Raw genomic sequence first — 24,307 nt, forward strand, 5'->3', positions numbered from 1 at the left:
AAAGTATGCAGGAGAAATTCTGAAGGCATTTGGCATGGCTAAATGTAAGCCAGTGGTTAGATGGAGGTTGATGCGAAGCTTTTTGCTCAAGATGCTTCTCCACTAGTGGATATTATGGCCTATTGCACCTCCCAAGAGAACTCCACACATTCAGCACAATGGAATAAGTAGCAGACAACAACCGTCTCATAGGGTACTTACCATGTTTTGAGCTCACGTCTCTTGAGGCTCTCCAAGTTTGGTGTAGAAGCTCCAATCCTTCGATCTCCACTCTGTCACCGTCGCAGAGTCGCTCACACCACAATGCAAGGCAACTGTCCTCTCACTCTTCCACACACAAGCATAGAAGAGGCACATGCACTAGAGTACACACTATCTCGCTCACACATACATAAGACAAGACAAGAGCTCTCATAACACAAAGGGGATTGTGTCTTTCCATTATGAGAAATTGCCTTATATACAACTCGCCCTTGTTCAAACTTGGGCACCCAAAACTTACTAACTAAAGTCTTTGTTGGTTGGCCAGTATCTCATAATGTACAAATTTATAATACCGTTACATAACACTTATTAATATCCTCAATGGGAGGAGCATCTTTGTTAATCCAAATGGGGATTCCCTACCTGATGTAGGTTATATCCTCATAACCTCTTACTTAGGTTGAAAGACTTGGTCTCACTGAACTCGTGCCTGTAGAGAAGTTACGGTGTGATTGAAGCTTTTTGAGGATGTGTAAGAACCTCCTCTTCTATCTCTTGTAATCATTCTTCCCTCAGAAATGAAAAAAGGTCTTGTTTCACCATGTTTTGGTCTAGAGAGAAAATTTCTAGAGAGAGAATTCAAAATTGAGATTTTTTTGAATACAAAAATTCTTCTAATATCTAAGATGAATTCTCCTTAAACAGAAGTTCAAAATGAACTTTCCAATGTACATTAGGCATTAATTGAATATGTGTATAAGGGACCATAGCCTAAGGACCCATATTTTCAAAAAAAATTGGATTAAGATCCAAATAAGGTTTCAGAGGACCAATAGGATTAATCCAAGTATTGGGATGAGATAAATACAATGAATAAAAGAAAATAGCCCAAAAATGAGTAAATGCTCACATAAGATGAAGAGTTGACTGAGTACAAGATTTATTAGTTAAAAACTAAGGTATATTAGTAAAAAAAATAAGATACTTAAGTACAATGATGCATTTTTGACATCTCAGGAAAATCCACTTGTGGTAGGTGTATTTTTTCTCATCATTACTTGGTTTTTTTAATTCAAAAAAATCAAGATATTTTATCTCTCCTCTCTTCTGGTGCAAACTGGATCAAAAAAGGGAGCCAAACTAATCCAAATCTTATCCGAATTACGTCAAACTAAAGCTGAAAGACTCTAGAGCCCAGTTGGAATTGGTTAGTGACCTCCCTCACCTATAAATAGATCCTCATTCCTTTGTATTTTCATATTGGAGCAATACCATACTAGTATTATCTCTAAATTAATATATTTCTATTTATCTCTCTAATTTACCTATACTCTTTAGAGCTTTGAAGCTTCTCTCTCCTCCATCCTCTCTTGGAGACTACTCTCTCTCTCTCTTGGTGACCAATGTCTTGCTTGGGGGCTTCTCTTCTAGCCAAAGAAACAAGCCCAAATCAAAGGTAAACCTAATTTAATGGTTTATTTTCAATTCTCTCAATGATAAGATTAGTCATTCCTATGGCTAAATCCTTGATAAAAGAATGATTCTTATTTATAATCTCTTTATCTTAAGCCAAACTCTATGCTTGACAAGCTAGAAAAAGACATTAGTTATTTTCATGATTTGTAATCTAGAAAAAAGAAAGATTAATTCTTTTAATCTTGTTTATGGTATAAAAAAATCATATAAATTCATCCTAAATTGAAAGGAGGTTATGCTAAATTTTTAAAAAATGAGGAATGAGTATTTTAGTCCAATCTAGAGAATTAATCATAATTATGCTTATAATTATGATTATAATTATGCTATGTATGCATAAATCTAATTTTAGTTTAAAAGATAAGTTTTTATTATATTTTCATTACAAGTTTTTATTTAAATAGAAAAATAAATATTCTTAGTAATTGCAATAAAACTATGATAAATTTATATATATATATATATATATATATCTTATTTTTATGCATAATTTCAAATAATACAAAAAGAGAAATTCTTATCATATTCTAGATATAGATATTATGCAAAAAGAATAATTTTTATCATTTTTATGAAAAATACTTTTATAGTAATTATGCATATTTATTTAATAAGAGAAAAGAGAAAATTTTGATATAATTATTTAAAAGAGAAATTTCCATGATATTCTAGATTCAAACATTTAAATGTTAAAAGAAATTTTTTTAATATATTTTAAAATATGAGTATTTTTATTTATTTATCAAAAGTATTATCATTTTATGAGGATAAATTTATACAAAATAAATTTTATGCAAAAAGAGGAGCTTTGAGCATTATTCAGTTGTTAGAAAAATAAAGAAAGGTATGCACAAATTTTCTAAAATCATTCAATTTATAAAAATTATAAAAATAATTTATTTGATTAGTGTTTATACTGAAAGAAGAAATATAGGTATAATTGATTTTGTAAATCCCATGAATCTCTTATTCAAAAGGAAGAATATTGAATATATCTTATTTTGAGAAATTTGAGAAAGAATGTAAAAATATCCATCGCGAAAACTTGGATAATTCTTAATCAAGAAAAGAGAATCTGGAATCCTTGAGAGGATCAAGGATCTAATACGTAAACGAAAATTTAGATTTAGTCTTCATTAATAAAGCTTAAGAAATGAAAACACAATACATAAATGCTCTTTTTGAATTTTTACTATAAATTTTTGATTAAGTTTATTTTTCCTTTTTAAACCTTCAACAACACTCTAATACTTAGATTTAATGGGATCGAAAAAAAGTTATCTTTAACTAAGTCAAACAATTGACAGAAACTTAAAAAAATTCTATCAGTAATATCGAAAATAGAGTAACCATACTAAATGGATTTGATGTGGATCCGGATGAATGTAAATGGATGTGATGTGATGTGGATCCAGATAGATGTGAATGGATGTGATGTGATGTGGATCTAGATAGATATAAATGGATGTGAAGTGATGTGATGTGAATCTTGATAGATGTAAATGGATATGATGTGATGTGATGTGGATCTGAATGGATATGATGTAATGTGAATGGATGCGATGAGATGTGGATGGATGTGAATGGATGTGACATGATGTGGATGGATGTGAATGGATGTGATGTGATGTGGATGGATGTGAATGGATGTGAGGTGAATGGATCTGAATGGATGTGATGTGGATCCAGATAGATGTGAATGGATGTGATGTGATGTGGATCTAGATAGATATAAATGGATGTGAAGTGATGTGATGTGGATCTTGATAGATGTAAATGGATATGATGTGATGTGATGTGATGTGGATGGATGTGAATGGATGTGATGTGATGTGGATGGATGTGATGTGAGGTGAATGGATCTGAATGAATGTGATGTGATGTGGATGGATGTGAATGGATGTGGATGGATGTGAATGGATGTGAGGTGAATGGATCTGAATGGATGTGATTTGAGGTGAATAGATGAAGTCAATCCTAAACATTTGACCATCCAAATGACATCAAAAAGGCTCTAGGTCACCGAGGATACCCACGCGTGTGTCGGGGAAGAAAATGAGTTGGAGTTGTTTTCTGAACATGGGCATGCATCTGGTTGATTGACCTTGCTAATCTCCAACGGATGAGTTCATGACCCTTTTATATGTATCTTGTTGGTTGATCTAGCTGATCTTCAACGGAGAGCCCATCTGGATTTTTATGTGATTATATTCCCGGATACTATGAGCTAGGAACTATTAAAAAGGCCTTGAGTGAGCAGGTGGTGAGCATTCTGGTTGCCAATGATGCCATAGGTACACCGATGAAGGAATGATTGAAAATTAGACTTCAAGCTAGATATTTTGAAGGATTATGATTAATGATACTATGGTTTTATTAAAAGTTTGCTTTAAAGATAACCGAATTTGTGAAAGGCAATTTTATATTGGGTGCGTAAGTGATGCCTGAAATGTATTTTGCATGAATCCGGCTAGGGGACTTGGAAACTCTTTAACCAAATTTTCATAATGGATCCTATCAATACAGTGGTTGGACGGTTGGCTAATCCATGGGACTGGATGGAGTAGGGCTAGACTGATGGATTCCTAAAATAAAATTCAATTCTGTTTAAGTTATGATAGTAGTTGAAGTAAATTACGGATAATTCTTGTTCTATGGAAAAGAATCAACGGGTGTGCCTCTTGACGGGCAAAAAAGCATTGGTCTCTATGATCCAAGTGTAAGTTCTTCCCTTGACCCGGCCATGTGACATGCAGGTTCGGTCGGAATGAAAAAGGATAATTTAAGGCTCTTGACTACGTTAGAATAATTTTTCATAAAGGAATCGCCTGTCTTCTGGATGAGGGAAGTTTTTTCAGGTTCGGTTTTAAAAGAACCTAGAGATTAGTCTCTTGTCCAGATATTCATGGGCGAGGCCTGAGTGGGAGACTTTGCCCTGCGCAAGAAGTACTACTTTTGCTGCTAGCACCCTAGAATCCGTTGCGCAGAGGGAGTAGGGATCTTTCAGCTGGTATTAGAGCGAATTGTCTAAAGTTGATAAAGCAAGAAGTAAGAAATGTCAAAAATTTATGAGTTACGAGTAAAAGATTGAAACCGTGTTGAAATTCATACAAATTGATATTCGGAATGAAGATTCATAAATTGGAAATTGAGTCTTCAGATGGAAGTACCGCAATTGTGTGGAATCCCTGACTTGCTTGAGGCCTAGATATGATGGTATTTACCCTATAGCTCTAAGGACCGTGACCACCCGTATTTACCGTGGATATACTGCAGCTCTTTATTAACAATATATACGAGTAAATCTAAGATCTTGAAGTTAAAAGCAAAAATGCTATCCTAGATGATGATTTCGGATGCTGGTTGATATGATTTTAGAATTCTGATTGAGAATTGATAAATTGATTTGGATTCTGACTGAAAGATTAGGATTTTTGATTTCTGGTTGAAAAAAGAAGATAAGTTGAATAAAGCTACAATGAGGATGAATGGAGAGAATCTTAGTAATGATGTTAATAACTTGAAAGACGATTATGACTTTCAAAAGATCACTATGAGATTAGTGGATTGTGCTGATAAATTGTTTGTCGTTCGCAGCTTGACCTTTGACCTAGTAGATCTAATTAAGGAATGACAAATTGAGAATATGTATAACTGAAATTCCCGTGAAAAATGTTCAGATGAAATTTTTGGTCTGATGGACCATTATTATATTAAGAATATAAATGAACTATTTTTTGATAATGAGTTCTGTATGTTCTTCTTATAGAAGGAATCTTTATCCCACGATTCTGTGAGGGTTGACTAGACCTTAAGGAACCCTAAAATCAGTTGGATCTAAAGTTAGATTCGAATTATAAATAAAGTGATCTTTTCACCGGAGTGTCTTGGTTAAATTGAAAAAAGGAACTTAACAAGAATTTTCGTATTGATAGGATCATGGATCGAGGTCATCGTGGTAGGAATATTAAACCCCCAACTCGATGAAGAAGAGCTCGACCCAGATGTTCGTAACTCTTCATAGATCGCAGCTTGGACCTTTCAAGGGTGAAGGAAAAAACTTAGACGAGCCTGTGGAGAAGTGGATCAAAGCAATGGAAGAATACTTCGATGTCACTGGATACAACGAGAAGAGTAAAATAACTCTTGCAAGGTTGAAGATAGTAGAAATAGTTAGAGTGGCACGGAGAAACCACTGCGAGACAAACCATCTGGATCAGAACATCCAGACATGAAATGATCTCAAGATTTACGTAAGGAAGAGATTCTGTCCTCCCGCTTTTTGAAAACCAAGATGAACGAATTCTTAGAGTTAACCTAGGGGAACAGAACTATTGAAGTGTATCACCAAGCATTCGCTCTCCTTCTTAAATACTCACCACCGTTGGATAAAGAACAGCTGATGACCAAGTTCATTCGGGAAATGAACGAACCTTTAGATATCCTGGTAAAGAATGCCAAGCCAGTTTCCATGGCTGAAGCAATGCGGATGGCGAAGGATTTTGCCAAGGCCTTTGTTGTCAAGTTTCCGCCAAAGCTAGCACCATCATCTTTCAACAGATTTCTAGCTCCGAAAGGTGATTCTAACTTTCCACCTCCTAAGAGACAACAAGGTCAAACTCAGGATGCGAGAAGTTCTAGAATGGAAGAAAGGTATTTTTTTCGAAACACAATCTCTTGAAATTTAACTTCAGAAGTTCGACCCATGAACAAAGAAGTTAAATGCTATATCTGTCAAGGATCGAACATCGCAGTGTAGATTACCCAACTCCTTTTGGATCAAGGTTTTCTGGGCAGAGAAGTCAGGAACCAAGATTTCAAACTCCAGCTCCTTTTCAGAGTAATCACGTTCCTTTCCGTCAAAATCAGGAAAACCTTAGAGATAGACCCTCTAACCAACCCTCAGCTTCAATGCAAAATAATGCAAGATCCCAGTCTAAGAATTGAAAGAATCAAAGAAAGAAGTTCTCCAACCAGCCATCCACTTTCAAGACAGTAACGCTGAAAGTGATTGAAGAAGAAGGTGATGAAAGAGATCATCCTTCAGTTACGAGATGAGGACATCTCACGTTTTTAAGTGAGGTAGGATGTAAGATTTATCTCCCCAGCTTTTGAGATATAAAGGTATAAGAACCTCTCCTTCTGTCTCTTATAATCATTCCCCCCTCAAAAACGAAAAAAAATCTTGTTTTATCTTATTTTCGTCTAGAGAGAATATCTAGAGGTAATTTAAAACTGAGATATTTTTGAATACAAAAATTCTTCTAATATCTAAGATGAATTCCCATAAAACAGAAGTTCAAAATGAACTTTCCAATGTGCATTAGACATTAATTGAATATATATATAAGGAACATTAACCTAAAGACCCACATTTTCAAATTTTTTTGAATTAAAGTCCAAATAAGATTCCAGAGCACTAATAGGATTAATCCAAGTATTGGGATAATAGAAGAGTGTTGAGCTCCCTTTATTAGAAAATAAAGTTAAGTTCTCCTAACATTTCATGTCAATCAGTGCTAGTTCCCATAGACTTACACTCATGCCTTATCCCAAAACAAGTTTTTCTCATCTCATTAGGTATAATATTTTTCACGTCTCAAAAATATTCATTTCAATCTTAACATTCAATTATATGAAAAAATACAATGTTTTTTAAAGTCTTGATAGTGGCAATATCAAAAGGATTGTAATACTCCAAAATTTTCCTCCAACAAGATAAATCCACACAGTGTATATCCATCCTATTACCAAACTAGTGTTAGTGTGCAATAAGTATTATTTTCTCGAAGTGAGGCTTTTGTGTGTGTGTGTGTATATATATATATATATATATATATATATATATATATATATATATATATATATATATATATAATATATATATATATATATATATATATATATTTTATATATATATATATATATATATATATATATATATAGAGAGAGAGAGAGAGAGAGAGAAAGGGGGGGACCAACAAAATGTAAAAATTAGTATATTCATTTCTCTTTGAACATTCCATTTACGAGGAAAAACATGATGTTTTTTGGCCTTAGCATTCCTTCAACGTTTAGAGTCTCACAGACTGCCTACAACCAGCCACTGGTGGAAAAACTACACTAGGAGGAATGATTGACCAAACTACATCATCTTTGTGAGAATACATAATGTAAAGTATATGACACATTTTAATACGGTTCGTAGCTAACTGGAAATGAGTAGAGTGATAGACCAGCTTTTGGATCTAAAAAACAAAAAATGTTGGAATATTAGTTTAGGATTGGATGGCTAAGAAAAACTAAAGTAGGGAATTAGATGGGTTCCTCATTCAAAAGAGGGGGCTATGACAAGTACTAAAAGCCTCATATCCAATATTCTGCAGTCACTAGCTGTGCGGTAACTCATCTCGTTGGAGTCAGTAGCTCTTGAGTGACAAGTGTACATGCAGAAGAGCTATTCTTTACTATCCTACATGCAGAAGATGGAAAATGAACATTTGCCCTTTCTATGAGTTTCTTTAGACTTGTGGGGGTCTTGAAAATAGGGGTGTACCTACAAAAGAGCTATTCTTTGCTATCCTATACGCCATTGATGGAGAATGCACATTTGCCCTTTCTGTGAGTTTCTCTAGCCTCGAGCCTCGAGCCTCTAGCACCCATGTTGTCTGAATTTTGTTTGGCACTTTGCAAAAGGGTATTTTCCATGTCTGGCATGCGTTATTTTGTTGGCATGAAGTATTTTTTTTGATATCGATACTATCAAGACTTTAGAACACATTTTTAATATTGATCACCCTAAAAAGAACAAAGTATCAAAGATATTGCAGTCACTTTTCTGTTTTCTTTTTCCCTTTTTTTTGGGGGCCTTTTTTTTTTTTGTGGGGAGGGGGGTTATTCTTTGGAGAAGTCACGTCTAAGGGACATCTGAGCCGTCAAAATCACCTGGAATTTACACCCAGCTTCAACCACACAACCACCGTGCAAATCAAACCCAAGATTGCAGTCACTATTCTACCACCTGGAGATACCTATCTCAGACCTCAACATAATAGGGAGGGGAGCTAGGAAGAGATTTTAGAGTAACTTCATATGCACACAGACATGGACATTGAGACGCATATAAATGGAAAGAAAAATACAGTGCCACAAAGATGAATAAATGAATCACTTTATTTTTTAAAAAAATGCAAATATTAAAATGGGACTAATGCAATGGTCATGCATAAAGCCAATGATCAATGCTGTGTTCTCCAATGACTGGTATAATCTTTTGGTTTTATGAAAATTCCTTTTGTAGCAAGCTCATGGGAAAAACCTCCGCCTGCAACCCATACAATCGGAAAAAACAAAGCTGTGTTAGAGAGGAGAATCTGACATGTTACATAATCATAAACTATGAGATGTGGAAAAGGAGGGTTGAAAACCTGCACAAGGTTCGAAACCTACATACGATCAGACCCAGGCACTATCCTCTTCTCCAGAGTTCCAATTGGTGATGCAAAATATGCAAAATGTGCAATGACATTAAGATGCTCATACATAGCGTCACATGGCCTAACTATAATGGAAGGAAGCACCCAGCAGACGAGAAAGCCGCCCAGGCCAAGCAAGCCAATGAAGAGTGGCATGGATACATCACCTGTATCTATGGGATTTGTAAGGATGGATAGGTAATAGGGAATAGCCAATTGGAGTAGGCATTAATTTGTGACTCATGGTTGAACCCGATTTCAGGCATTCACCTTAAAACGGACAAAATTAATGTTACCTCAGTCACTGGCATAGCCCTCTAAATTACCTATTACTTACCCGTCCTTGAGGAATCCCAAAGATTCAGGTGATGTAACAGGCACGTTCAGGCAGAGGTGTGGTAGTGCAAGCCACGAGGTGCAAGCCAACAGGTGATGCTCAAGTAACAAACTTCAGCTTGAAAAATCTGTGAAGCCACGAAACCACTTCATCAGCAACGCTCATTGCTTGCAAGAGAAGAAGCTGAAGCAGATTCTCATCAACATGGGAAGAAGACCAGAAGTGGGTCTAGAAGCCTCGGGTTATTTTCAACACGATGTCAACAGCAAGAGGACTTTTCCTGCCAGCAGACTAGCTTGCCCTTCCGAAGCACCTCAGAAGGTGGCCTTCACCTGTTTCTCTTTAAGCCAAGGAGCACAAAATGCCTCATCTCACCAGCTGTGGTAAACACACCAGATTGAAGATCACTCCAACATAGACATCCATCCACCTCCAGTCTCGTGCTGGGTGCTTTTCATTGAGAGGCTTAGCATGGGTGATATTACAAGGGAGCCACTGGAAATCTAGGTATCCTTCGATCCTTTGAAACAATTGCCATATCACACCTTGACTGGTATATGAATATTTGTTGTGATCCTGGTATTGCTACTGTGCTCATGGTGTCAGCCATTCAGCTCAGAGCAAGGTGATGCCCAAATTTACATGATGTGAACTCTCATTGGCCCCAACCGAGTTTCTTTGGCATACCGTGTGGTAGCACAATCTGTCACCACTCTCCTAAATTATGACGTGTGCTTAAATGTTAGAATTGGATTAGGGTTTCTTTCATAAAAGAATCCATGAGAAACTGACTTGGACGTGTGCATGGATTTCATGGATGGCATCCATAAACTAGGGCGTCCTTCGGCTTCATGGGCAGCTAACATGGAATACTGGTCTCGAGCCATTGTAAACGACGATGACCAGTTATGGAGCGTGGTGTACAGGATGATCTGATACGAAATTTTTCAAGACAACAACTGCATGTGCATGTTGCCTGGATATTGTTTTTGTTCATGTAAAACCGTCTCTTTGGTGTGGACATTGCCTAGTATTTATTGCCTGTGAATGTCCATGGAACTGGGGACGCCTAGATACTAGGCAATGTCCACACAAAACATATTTATCTTTATTAAACCTTTATTACTAATCACGTACGTATTACATTGCTGGAAAAGTGAAAAGTTTTTATAGCTTTTCACAAGGTGGGCAGACAGTTTAAAAACCGAGGACAGCAGAAGGAAAGGACACCTCACACCATGTATGTGTGTGTGTGTGCCAAAAGACTCTATACATCCCACACATGCAAGAAAAGCAGGTGAACGTCTAAATTTGGTGAATCTTTTTGGTGCGTTTTTTGCTCCTCAAGGCTCCATGACTTTACACCAGCTCCTCTACAGGCATACCCACTGTCTACTAGCTCTCCTGCACATTCTACAGCTGTTGGTTGCCCCTTTCCTGCATCTAGAGGTCGCTTTTATGCTCATTGTGCTGTACAAACAGCGATATAGGTTATGTGACATGTTTTGACTGCTTTGGGGCTGCATTTCCTTCACACGTGTGGCCCAAGGTGCTGTTTTTCAGAGCTAAACCTGTTGAACAAGGCAAAACAGGTTGGTTGAAGTTTTTTACACCCATCGAAGAGTGGACAAAACTGCCTTGACAGTCCACATTGGTCCAGGTGAACCCGGTGGTATATCAAGCAAACATGGGGACACCCGGAAGGTATTCCTACAGTATACAAGCAAGGCCGAAGTGTTGAAAGGTTGTGACCAGCCGTCATAATCTTTAGGCTGTACTTCAGTTTGTACTCCCTGTGACGGGCGGTCACATGTTTGTGTGTACTGCAACTGAAATCCCTGATTTTGCTCTATTTCATGTACTTAGAAATTCTCATGCACGCAGGCCCTTTGATAATAAAGATATGTATCTTAAGGGGGGGACTGGCCCATCTTCGGCCACTCGTGTGGTGCGATTGTGCATGTGTTGTAGCATGTACTTGTGTGGAATTTGTGTTGTTAATTAAGTTTACTGGTCAAGTGTTTGCAGAATCAAGCTCCTCATTACACATTCCCACAATGACAGGGAGCAGCCAGATTTGTAAATAATGAAGAATTTATGTTCTAGAGGAGAGCTTGTGCAAAAGTTCTGGAATGCCATCCAGACTGTACTAGATTGAGTAAAAACTGTTCCAACATAAGGAGGAGGTACGTTGGAGGGAAAGTCACATGCAGCATCCCCACACAAGGATGCATGTGCAATCCACATTGTCCTTGGGGAAAAGCCAGGTGCTAAAGGACGGTATTTGCAACCACTTTCGCACCTCTAATGTCAACTACAGTAAGCAATGCACCCCATCTCCTGCCTATTATGTTTGCAACAATGAAATTAAAGGTTTTTCCATTAGCTATAGTAAATGATAAAAAATAAGCTTAGTTATACAAATGTTTTTTTAATCATTATGGCTATAAAAAAAGCAACACAATGTAGCAAAACAAAAGCAACGTAACAATAAATAGAAGGCAACATGCAAAAGATAGCTCATATACTTGTAGAATGCAAGGGTAAACAATATGGCTGTGTAGCCTTGTGGTGGAGCTCATGTCACACTGACAAGAGGTAAAGGCTTCAAGTCCTCCCTTGCCCTTTTTGTGAGGGAAGGATGGGTCCCTTTGTAAGAAGAGCAGCTTGACTACAGTATACCCTTAGAAACGATTTGCCTTGACCAATTAATTAATTTGTAAAATTAAAAAAAGCCATTTAGATGGAGTACCATGAGAGATCAAGGTCAAACTTCAGCAGAATGCAATTTGCGACCCCTATTCTCTACAGAGGACACCAGCCTTGAGTGAAGGTGAGGTTACACGAGCAGACTATGTTCGCAAGTGTGACACCTTTCCAAGTCCCCAAGGCAGCTGGCCTATGAGAGATGAAAAGATGCAAGAGAGAAGAGAGCTTGAGCTCTTGCAAGCACACACACACTCACAAAACCCTAAAAGAGAACACACAAGGTGGGAGGCTGAAAATCTTCTTCTTCTTCACACAACACTCAACACACCATATACAAAGATAAGAGTACACACAATATGAAAAGGTACTCAACCAAATACATACTAGGGTTCTCTATAGTGTGAACCCAACTAAATGAGCTGGCGCTATAACTATGCCAGTCTCTAGAATGGCTGTCACACAGCCTGTCATCCCACTGGCCGCATATCACCCATGATCTCACCAACCATGCCAGTGGTGTAAGTGTGGGGCCTATCCCCCAGGCGGGTCATCAGTGTCCACCGCCTCACTAGATGAGCTCGATATCTCAACACTCCCCCTCGAGCTCAACTCCATCTCATCTACACCAAGCGAAGCCCAGAATCTGCGGAGCTTCTCTGTACCCAATGCTTTGGTGAAGATGTCAGCCACCTGATCCTGTGTTGACATAAACAAGGTCAATGTCTCTTGCCAAAACATTCTCTCTGACAAAATGGTAGTAGACCTCTATATGCTTCGTGCGAGCATGAAAAACAAGGTTCCTGGCCAACTGTATACTACTAATGTTGTCACAGAAAATGACAACTTGTCTATTCACTGATAGATCCAAATCTGCAAGTAGCTTTCTCAACCAAGCTACCTCACATGCTGCCATAGCAGCACCTCTGTACTCGGCCTCTGTACTGGATAGAGCAACCGTAGGCTGCTTCAAGTCACAGCAGCACTCCCCAAAGAAAACATGAAGCCACTAGTAGATCTTCTATCTGAGATACTACCAGCCCAATCAGCATCTGTGTACCCATGTACACATATCTCTCTCCCAGCTTCATAAAATAGTCCACAATGCAAAGTAGACCTTACATACCTCAGTATGCGTCTCAATGCATCCAAATGCGGCTTCCGAGAAACCTGCATAAATTGACTCACCAAACCAACAGCATAGCTCAAATCTGACCTGGTGATCGTCATGTAGATCAAGCTTCCCACTATGCGCCTATACATAGTAGGATCCTCCAAAATCTCTCCTGAATCTGCACTAAACTTACCATTCTGATCCAATGGCACTGAGATAGGCTTACAGCTTGTCATACCATACTTGGACAACATGTCCAAGCCATACTCTCTCTCCACTAATCCAATACCATGTGGTGACCTAATCACCTCAATGCCCAAGAAATATCTGAGCTCCCCCAGATCCTTCATCTCAAACTTCTATCTAAGCAAGATCTTTACATTAAAGATCTCTGCATCATGGTTCCCCGTAATGATCAGGTCATCTACATAGATGACAACAAGCATAACCCCTCTATCACTGTGTCTCACATACAGCGAGAAATCTGTATTGGCTACATGAAAGCCAATAGTGACAAGGTATTCAAAAATCTTGTCAAACCATGCTCTTGGTGCTTGTTTTAAGCCATACAAGACTTTCTTCAACCTGCAAACATGCTGGGGGTGACTCATATCCTCATAACCAGGTGGCTGCAACATATACACCTCTTCCTGCAAATCCCCATGCAAGAATACATTCTTTACATCCATTTGATGTAAAGACCATTGCTTTGACGCAGCCACTGCTATCACAACTCTCACTGTTGCCATCTTGGCAACTGGGCTAAAAGTTTCCTCATAATCAATGCCATATGTCTGCGCATATCCACTTTCTTTTTGCCTTTATGTGATGTACTAATCACATTTGCAGCATTGGTATTATGACGCAGCCTGCCTCTCCTGGTCCACTCAAAGACTGTGATTGGTGACTTGCATTCTGTGCAACCACATTTCCACTTACATCAGCCCCAACAGCTTCTTTTTCAGCAGTATACCAGCTGATCATCTCATCAAAAACAACATCCCTGCTTACCCTCAACTCACGTGTAGCAGGGTTATAACACCTGTATCCCTTTTGCTCAAGGGAATACGCAATAAACACACGGCATATTCTTCTCTCCCATCAATGCTCGCGCAATCTCAGCAATGTGCCTGTTTTTCCGCTCAGCAACTCCATTTTGTTGCGGAGTGTATCTGCATGTAAACTGTCTCTGAATACCATTCTTCTGCAAAAATTCAGAGAACTCATTGGAGAAGTACTCTCCCTCTCCATCTGACCTTAGGCACTTTACATGTTTCCCTGTTTGCTTTTCAACCATAACTCTGAAATTCTGAAAATGAGTGAATACCTCACTCTTCTCCTTCATGAAGTAAACCCACACTTTCCTTGTGTGGTCATCAATAAATGTCACATATTACCTGCTGCTGCAGTCTCCCATAGACATGGTCTTCGTAGGATCCCATACATCTGAATGCACAACATCTAGTGCATTTCTGCTCACATTTCTGTCACGTGGAAATACATGCTTTGTTTGCTTTCCAAATTGGCATGCTTTACATATTTTCTGCATACCTTCAACTTTAAACTTTGGCAGCCCTGTCACAATTCCTTTAGTCTACATAGACTTCATTCTCTGCACATTCACATGTCCAATTCTTTTATGTAAAATGTCTGTGTCTGCAACAATTCCTGAATCATTTGCAAACATCACAGTACTCACTTCAGGCATGTTTACATTCAATGTAAACATTCTGCCCACTCTATTGCCTTTTGTAACCAACCTGCACTTGTCTTTAAAGTCTTCAACATAACAACCATCAGGATTAAACCAAACCTGCAAACCCTGCTCAATCATCTGGCCAACTGAAATCAGATTCTTTGTTATGTTCGGAACATGAAGTACATCTGCAAGGTACTTCACTTTGACAATGGCACATCTCCAACATGGGCAATTGGATGAGTAGTGTCATCCCCTGTTTTCACAAAACCTGGTCTTTCAAGGTTTTTCATCTCCTTGAACCACTCCCCATGACTTGTCATGTGGTTCGAAGCACCTGAATAAATGTACCATACATCATCTTTATGTGCTGCTTCAACATTTTCAGACATGGCATTAACGACATGCTGCATAACAAAAACCTTTCATTATCCTCATTGTTTTTGCTCGAGGATGCATAGTTGTTGTGCTGCAATTTCCCATTTTGCATGTCAGCTTGCTTCTTATAACAATCTGCCTGCACATGTCCAAGCTTACCACAATAAAAGCATCCACGTGTATCATTATACTGCCTTTGCCAATTTCCACAACCTCTTTGACTCTCCCTGCCTTTGAATTGGCCTCTTCCACCTGCGTATTGTTGTTGTTGTGAATTCTGGGACTGTTGTTGCTGCTGCTGTTGGCCATAATTCTGATTACCTGTTCGGCCACCTCCTTGGCCGCGTCCACGGCCTCCTCTACCTCATCCTCTTCATGAACTTGTGTAGAAGGCCTATTGCTCTGAACTGTTTTTGTTTTGTGAAGATTGTTGGTCTTCACCCAAGCTCTTCTCTTCTATATCAACATAGACACCAAATCTGTGAAATTGGGAATGTTTTCCCGAGTCTGAATAGACGTCTTGAACGCCTTGTATTGTGGCCCGAGACCACGTAGACAAACTTCCACCGTATCATCATCATCTACTGAAATGCCAATAGATGCAAGGGATTCCACAATACCCTTGATCTTCAATGCATAGTCATTCACAGACATACTCTTTTTCTCCACAGTATGAAGTTCATTCTTTAACTCTATCTTTCGTGCCTTGGTATTCGTTTCATAGAGTTTTACCAAGGTGTCCCACACCTCCTTGGGAGACTTAGCATCCTGTATGTGCCCAACCGAAAAACGAAGGTCCTAACGCGCCCAAACGCGTTTTCGGTCCGAAAAATTCTGTCCGATAAGACTATATAGTTGCCCGATAGCTTTACTCCCGCAAAGAAAGCTCCTCAATCAGAGATCGTTTGCCGGTGCCTCCCATAGAGCTCCCAACAAGGGTGTAGTCGCCAACACAAATAGAGAAGAGTACATGAAGCTCTTACCCTCGTACCGCTTCCTGTGCTTCTCTTGCTTGCAACTCGAATACAATATCAAACAAGAGTTCTGATGTCGAGGTCAAGCTAAAGTCAATGTCAAGGCACAAGATATCTGATGCCGAGCTCACCACAAGGATGACCCACAAGAGTCTTACACCGGGCTAGTACCAAGATATGAACCAAGTCTTCGAGTTCACAAAAATCTCTCAAGGAACTCGTGGAAGAGATATTGAGAGAGGTGTATGGCTGTCCAAGACTTTTTCGCCAAAAGTGAGGCGGCAGTGGTTCTTCAAAGGGGGGCAGCCCTCCAAAGAAGGCAGCTAACAGGTGGTGGTGCTAGTGGTGGCATACGGCAACAGATAGGCGGCGGCAACAAAGTAAACAGCAACGAAATTCTACTACAGGCGGCGGAAAATGCCGGCGGAAGTGTCTAAGCAACCGGCGGAAGCGGCTGAGCCACCGACGGGGCGGGGCGGGGGCGGGGGCGGGGGGCGGGGGCGGGGGCGGTTCAGCCGGCGAAGGTGGCACTTAGCGGAATCAGCCCTGCAAAGGCAACAGTGGCTGAGTTGTAGGCGGGGTAGAGGCTAAGGGTCAAGAACATGATAATATGGATGATGTAGAGGGGAGGAGAAGATGATGACAAGGTTCATGCTCTCCCAAAGTGATTCTCCACGAGTTCTTCTTATATACTAGATGGGGGCTCCTCCTTTTGCCTTGCCTTACTTTTGCTTTGCCTCTTTGCTTTTGTTTTATTTTCTTGCTTTTGCTTTTGCTTTTTCTTTATTAAATATCATTAATAATAGCCAAAGTTCTTGATTTGTGTTTTTACAACTTCAGGGCCTGGAGTTGCTTTTTGAAAAAGTGGCTTTTAGCTTTTTGATCCAGGTCAATGTCTTCTGTCCAATGGTGCCCTCAGCTTTTGGTCAACATAGTTTGACTTTTTCCTTTTTCTTGCTTTTTGACCAATAATGATGCTTTTCCTTGCTTTCTGACCAAGAATGGTGCTTTCTCCTGTGCCAACCTAAGGATCCCTGCTCCCATGTGTCCATCAACTAGTCCAAGTGTCCGGGCATGAGTTCCATCATGTGAAAAGAGCTAGGAGGACGAAATAGTTACATTCCCTCCCTCTTATATCACAAATGTCCTCAACTGTGAGTGTACAAATATTCTATATAATTGTGGTACTAGCTCCATCTGGTGCTCTTGTGCATCTTGTCTTTCCTCATATATGTGGTGCCTTCTGCTCCATTGGCAACATCTTTATGCCTTTCTTTGAAGTTTGACTAATGTGCTTGTTCTTGATGGTACGTGTTCTTCATAGATTGTCACATGTGTTAGATATAATAAATGCATATTGTAACCTGGTTGAACACAATGCTAATCAATACACTTAAATACACTAAGATTTGATGGACACATGCTCAATACAAGAAGTAATTTGTTGAATAGACTTGAGACACAATGAGCCAGAACAACCAACCCCTCCCTCAAATAAAGTATATTAATCTTGGGAGAATCAAGCACATAGCGTCATGGGCATTTCTAACCACATTTCCATACCAATGCATATGAATACAGTATTGCAAACAAATGGTTGTCCTTGTAGACTTGCAACTCACACTACCCTCTCAAGTGCCCATGTTCCCTACTATCTGCTCTCTATTGTTCCACTAACACATGGTAGCAACAATCTGCAAGAAAGCACGTAGGACAAGAGAACACTACACAGGGTATGTAATCTTGTAATCCGGTTCCTCCCTCGTACTACTTGCTTCCATATTTAAGCATAAAAACTTACCAATTGCAAGTAGAGTCGATGACAGCGGAAGTCTTTGCATTGGAAGTGCTTCGCGTGATGAAATCTTCGATTTGTCGCAATTCTTCGCGACAAAGGTCTTCAAGAGGATGAAGGGAACCTTGGGAAAACTTTCCTTATGGTTTAACTTGAGAAAGGAGGGCTGAAATTAGGGTTTTCAGCAAAAACACCAAAAATTACAGTAAGAAAGAGCTATTTTGCTGAGTTTCAATCATTGGGAGTGTGTAAGAGAGTGCTTAGTACCCGGAAACACTCTTGGAAGCTTGGGAAACACCTTAGCAAGCTTGGATATGAAGTTGGGAAGAAAAAAGTGCAGAAAATACAGCCAAAATGGCCTCATGAAGGAGGCGCCTTCTTCTAGAGAGAGAGGGAAGAGTGAGGTGGTGAGTTGTCCACTCTAGGTGACAGGTAGGTGCTTTGTGAAGCAAGCTAGAACAGACACATGGCTGGTTACTCCCTTTGTACAAAGGGGATAAGGTCTGGGCGGTCGACATTGGGTTTTGTCCACCTTGGGACATCGGTGTGCGTGAACACCGGGTTGGTCATAATTTATAAGTGAGTTTTGGTCGCCCAAAGCTTAATGAAGTGTGTACACACTCATTTATAAATTAGTGCTAATTCCTAAGGCTAGGTTTATGACCAATACTTACTACCTCTCCATGCAACATAACCATGTCAGCACACAATTTCACACGCACGGTTTGGGGGTGGGCGTCTCCTTACCTGGAACTACACATTGGTCAAGTAAGCATGAAAACAACATGCAATTTCAGTTGCAAGCAAGCACATAAAGATGCTATGCAATGCAACATTGGTATGGACAATCCCTGTTCATGAGACTATACCAAAATAGACGTGCTCTAGGCAAGTACATGAGGTACCAGACCCAATGGAACACCAATCCACCAAGCATTTCCAAGCATGTACACAGACACAAGTCCCAACGGAAAGCCAAGTCCATAGTATCACATGAGTGGCATTAATCCCCAGCATATACAACTGCCATGGATACCAATCCAATGTACATACATGATGGGAAAGCACGGGTGGACCAATCGGATGGCCAAATGGTGACATCCCCCCTGGCTTCTAAACAGTTGTCTGCAACTGAAAAGCATCCAAATATGTCTGAAGCACATGCGGGCAATCTTTGAAGAACTCTTCATCTACCCATTTAGCATCAATGGGAGGATAGGCATCAATGGGAAGATAGTTCTTAAACTTCACAAGGTAACGCTTGACACCTTTGCCTGCAACAAGCTTGTGTTCCTTGTGATACACAATCTGCTCTGGCTGCAAGATCTCCTCAAGCTCATTCACTTCTGGTGGATCCTCAATAACCGTTTCAGTGGACTCCAGCCCTACATATGTGCCAATGACTAGGCAATGCCATGTGTATGTGCTAATGACTAAGTAATACCACTTTGAAAGCCACTTCATTGATCTTCTCAATCACTCGAAAAGACCCATAGTATCTAGTTGTAAGATTATAATATGCACTCTCTTTTCTTGGCCTCTTTGCAGGTCTTGCTTTCTCAAATTTCAGCACTTGTCCTGTGACCTTGCAATGGCTGTCCGCACCTGAGCAAAAGTAATATCCAAGTCTCTTACATACTCATCAGCTACAAATATCTCATCCTTTGTGCGAAGCATGGGTGGCCAAACCACCTTACCATAAACAATCTCAAACGAGGTCTTTCTCGTGGATGCATGCACCGTGTTGTTGTATGCAAATTCCACAAACGGTAAGTACTTCTCCCAAGAAGACTTCTGATCTGCCACATAACATTTCAAGAGATCCAACACGGCTAAATTTGCAGCCTCACTTTGCCCATCCGTTTGAGGGTGATAAGCTAATAAGAAGTCCAATTTGGTGTCCATGTTATTAAATAAGGCCCACCAAAAGAGACTTGTAGTCTTGGGATCTCTATCCCCCACAATGGACTTCGGCATTGATACAAATCACGCATGGCAGACAAGTCCGTATGAAAGGCAACCGAGATAGCTCCTAGATACGGCTTTCGTGACAATGCATCTGCCACTACATTCTTCTTTCCTGCGGTATGCAAGATATGAAAATGAAACATAGAGAGGAAATTGGCCATCCTCATATGCTTCTTTGACAATTTAGTTTGGGTAAGAAAAAACCTCAAACTCTGGTGATCTGTTTTCACAGTGAAATCAACCCCAAGAAGATAATGTTTCCATGTAGTAACACGTAAGTGCATGAATCACAAGCAAGAGCTCTTTCTCATAAATCCCAAGAGATAGCTCCGTATCATACAATCTATGGCTCTCATAAGCCACGGCATGTCCCTCTTGATTTAGGACAGCTCCTATGTAATTTCCAAATGCATCACATTCCACACTAAAAGGCTTTTGTAAATCTGGAATGATCAACATTGGACCATGAGCAGTTGCATCTTTCAATTTGAGGAATGCATCTCTCTACAATAGTCCATCTGAATGTGGCCTTCTTCTTTGTCAAATCATGGAAAAGAGAAGCAATTCATGCGAAGTGCTAAATGAACCTGCGGTAGTAAGAGCATAATCCAAGAAAACTATGGATCTCATGCACTGAACTCAATTCGGGCCAATTCCGAATTGCATCAATCTTTGCAGGATCCATCCGTACTCCATCTTTGGATACAATATGTCCAAGATAATGTATCTCTGACAAGAAGAACTCACTCTTCTTTGCATTTATGAAGAGTTTATGCTTACGGAGTTCTTCGAAAACAATAGCCAAATGAGCTCTATGCTCTTCTTCAGTCTTCGAGAAGACTAGGATGTCATCAAAGAAGACACCTGTAAATTTCCTGTACCCATGGAATATGCGATCCATCATTCTATTAAATGTAGCCGGGACATTCGTAAGACAAAAACACATAACAAGATACTCATAAAGTCCAAATGTTGTCTTGAAAGCAGTTTTGTGTACATCCTCAGACACAACAAGCACTTGATGATACCCACTCTTGAGATCAATAAGGCTAAAGCATGCCGATCCATCCAACTTGTCAAGGATGTCATCTATGCGTAGAATCGGAAACCGATTCTTGATGGTAAGCTTTTTTAAAGCTCTATAATCCACACACATACGAAAGGATCCATCCTTCTTTTGAACCAAGAGGACGGGTGAACAATATGGGGAAGAGCTTGGCTGAACCAAATCCTTCTCAAGAAGCTCATTCACCTACTTCATGATCTCTTCTTTTTGGCATGCACTTACACGATAGGCTGGCCTATTAGGTGGTGAGCTACTCGGCACAAGATCAATGCAATGATCTTTCGGTCGTACAGGTGGCAACTCATTTGGTAAGTCATCAGCAAAACAATCATTGTGCTCTTGCAAGAATTTCAGCCTATCATTACTAAGAGTGTTTACATGTACATTATTTTCCTCAACATGATCTCGTACAAAAATCAAGTATGCAAAAACACTATTTTTCATTACTTTCTTAATTTGTACATGAGATACAAGGGGAATGGTATCACCCTCTTCACTAGCATAAATTACATGCTCTTGGCCTTTATACATGAAGGTGATCTTGTTGGTCTTGTAAGCCTTGCACGGATCAATACGTGTATGCTAAGGCTTTCCAAGCAATACATCACAGCCATTCAAAGCCGCCACAAGAAAATCCTCATGATCCACATAGCCTTGAATGTGTATGCGCAACTTGCCAGAAATAGGCACGACTTGCACTTCTCTACCAACAAAGGCAACCCCTGCTTCAATTTGAGTATCCATGTCCTCCACGTAAATACCCAAAGCAGCTGCCATCGGTGTAGATATGAAATTCTCAGATGCACAATCATCAAACATGAACAAAGCGGGCTGATCATTGAGCAGTCCCCAAGCTTTACATACAACCCTGTCTTTGCTATCATGTGAAGTGTTGTACTGCATATCCGGAACCATATGCACATTAGGCTTTGATGCATTTGCATTATCACGCTGCTTCTTGTTTGTGCATGCCTTTGCAATATGCTCGGTGCTACCACAAGTAAAGCATTTTTCCTCGCTTATATATTCCTTTTTCTGCTTCGAAGTGAGACCATAGTCTCTAACTTTGAAGGGACGCTTCTTGGTAGAGTTATTTTCAGCCTTTGGACCATTTTTATCTTGGTTTTGGTCCTTTTTAGGTGGCTGTTCATTATTTTGCAGGTTTTGGACAGCCCTCTCTTTGCCTTGAAATGAGGGTTTAGCCTTATTGGATCGACTCAATTTGAGTTCCAATTGCTCCGTGGTAGTGGCAACTGCGATTAGTTAGTATAAGGTGTGACCAGGATACATTTGTAGTCCCGCTTTGTACACGGGTTGCAATCCGATTGAAACCTTCCCTTCCTTTCCGCCTTGGTGACATGCATAAATAGAGACACCTCCAAAAGCACTTTCCAAAACTTTTGTACATATGCATTCATTGTCCCTCATTTTGCTTCACCCAATCCCACTTCATTGTTATCTCATTCAATGCATTGGGAGATAAGAATTGGGCATAGAACCTCTCCTTGAACTCTTTCCATGATTTAACAGGATTTGGTGGGAGCTTCTCCGTGAGCCACCAATGGGCAGCAATGCCTTTCATGAACATGGTTACATGCCAGATCATGGATTTCTGAGTGAAATCCTCATCATTGAAAGCAATATCAAACTATGCAATAAAAGTAAGTACCTTTGATGCATCATATTCCCCATGATGTGTCAAACTTCACAGATTTGTCTCCGGCTTTGAAGTCATGAGACTTTCATGCATGTGTTTGCATCTCAACATGTTTTTCCCCATGTTTGTCCATTGGGACAGCCCCTGTGATTGGCATTATTTTAGGAGCAAAAGGTGATGCATAAGGCATAGATACATGTGCCCTGTAAGCATGAGGCATCAATGGCCCCTCAACATGCATTGGTGCATTTTCAGCCATAGCTTCTCCCTCCTCACGAGCACACTCGAAGGCATGCGTGGCATGAGAGATACGTGGAATACCTGCACCAATAAAAAAATTGTAGCCCATGTTGCATGTGTTGTGCATGTACGTTTTCAACCGGCAATGGCATTTGACATACATTTTGACCACTGTCATAAACATTGTATTCTTCACGGGCTACATATGGTACTCCTCCATGGCGTAAATTCGCCGATGGTTCCTCTCCCATAGCATGGAGATTCAACCTCTTAGACATAAGTTCTTGTTTGGGCACCTGTGGGGATTCCAAGACATGTGGGATGGTTGCCTTTTCTGCATATGCATCCTCGGTACGAGCCAAGTATGCATGTGTTGCATTCCTCAGTTGCATGTGCAACTCTTGAGCAATCATTGCCATTGCATGATCCATATAAGATTCAGCTTTCTTGGCTTTCAAACGGTCATGTATCAGTGGATCCTCGCAACGGTAGAGATTCAATTCTTCTTGTTGTGCACGGAAAAGAGCCTGCATACGAGTAAGTTCAGCCCTCAAGACTATGGACTATTCTTCGTGCATCTTCTCTTTGCCACGGGACGGCTGTCCCACGTATTCATGTTCCCTATTGTGCACCACATGAGTTTGTTCATCCTGTAAAGCATTGAAGGCATCAATTTCATTGTCCCCGCCTCTTGTGTTAGTATCTTCAACATTCACTGTATGCAAGGTTGTTTCTCATACTGGTACAAACCTATTCGTACGGAGCGGTACCATACGATATCGTGCGGTTCGTACGGTACGATTTTTATTTTTATTTTTAAATTTTTTATTCCCCCTCCCGTCCCAACCTCAAGAAAAAAATTCCAAATGCTAAAAGAAAAATAAAAATCCTGCTCAACGAAGATCCCAAATGCATGTAATACTTTGCAACTTTCGTGTCCACTCAGTATTCCATATGGAGTTGCTGAGAGATCTAAAAAATCTGGCAAGGTAGACTGGTCTTGATTGGTAGGATGTGAGAATCTTGCTACATCACTTGGAGAATCCCTGGTATAGGTAGGCTAGACAGTCAGATCCTCAAGTTATGTAGGAGGGAGAAGATTTAGACAGGGCCATTTTGATCTACAGAGGAGTCCCTAAACCTATCACCCTAGATGCACTGCCCGTATTTGTGCAAGGACTCTCCCTTAGTCATAAACGCTACAATGGGAGACCTTTGGTA

General features: G+C 39.9%; 1 protein-coding gene across 1 annotated transcript in view; it reads right to left on the reverse strand.

The window, feature by feature from the left end:
• Positions 1–8,838: 8,838 nt before the first annotated feature.
• The window catches only part of LOC147613246 (uncharacterized), a 90,954-nt gene continuing 75,485 nt past the window's right edge, over positions 8,839–24,307 (reverse strand). The window contains exon 8 of the mRNA XM_086782519.1: positions 8,839–9,004. The gene's annotated coding sequence lies outside the window, so the exon portion shown is untranslated. The remainder of the gene's footprint in view (positions 9,005–24,307) is intronic.

Source organism: Cibotium barometz, chromosome 44 (assembly GCF_041138505.1).
Source record: "Cibotium barometz isolate CiBa-2024 chromosome 44, ASM4113850v1, whole genome shotgun sequence".
Lineage (NCBI taxonomy): Eukaryota > Viridiplantae > Streptophyta > Polypodiopsida > Cyatheales > Cibotiaceae > Cibotium > Cibotium barometz.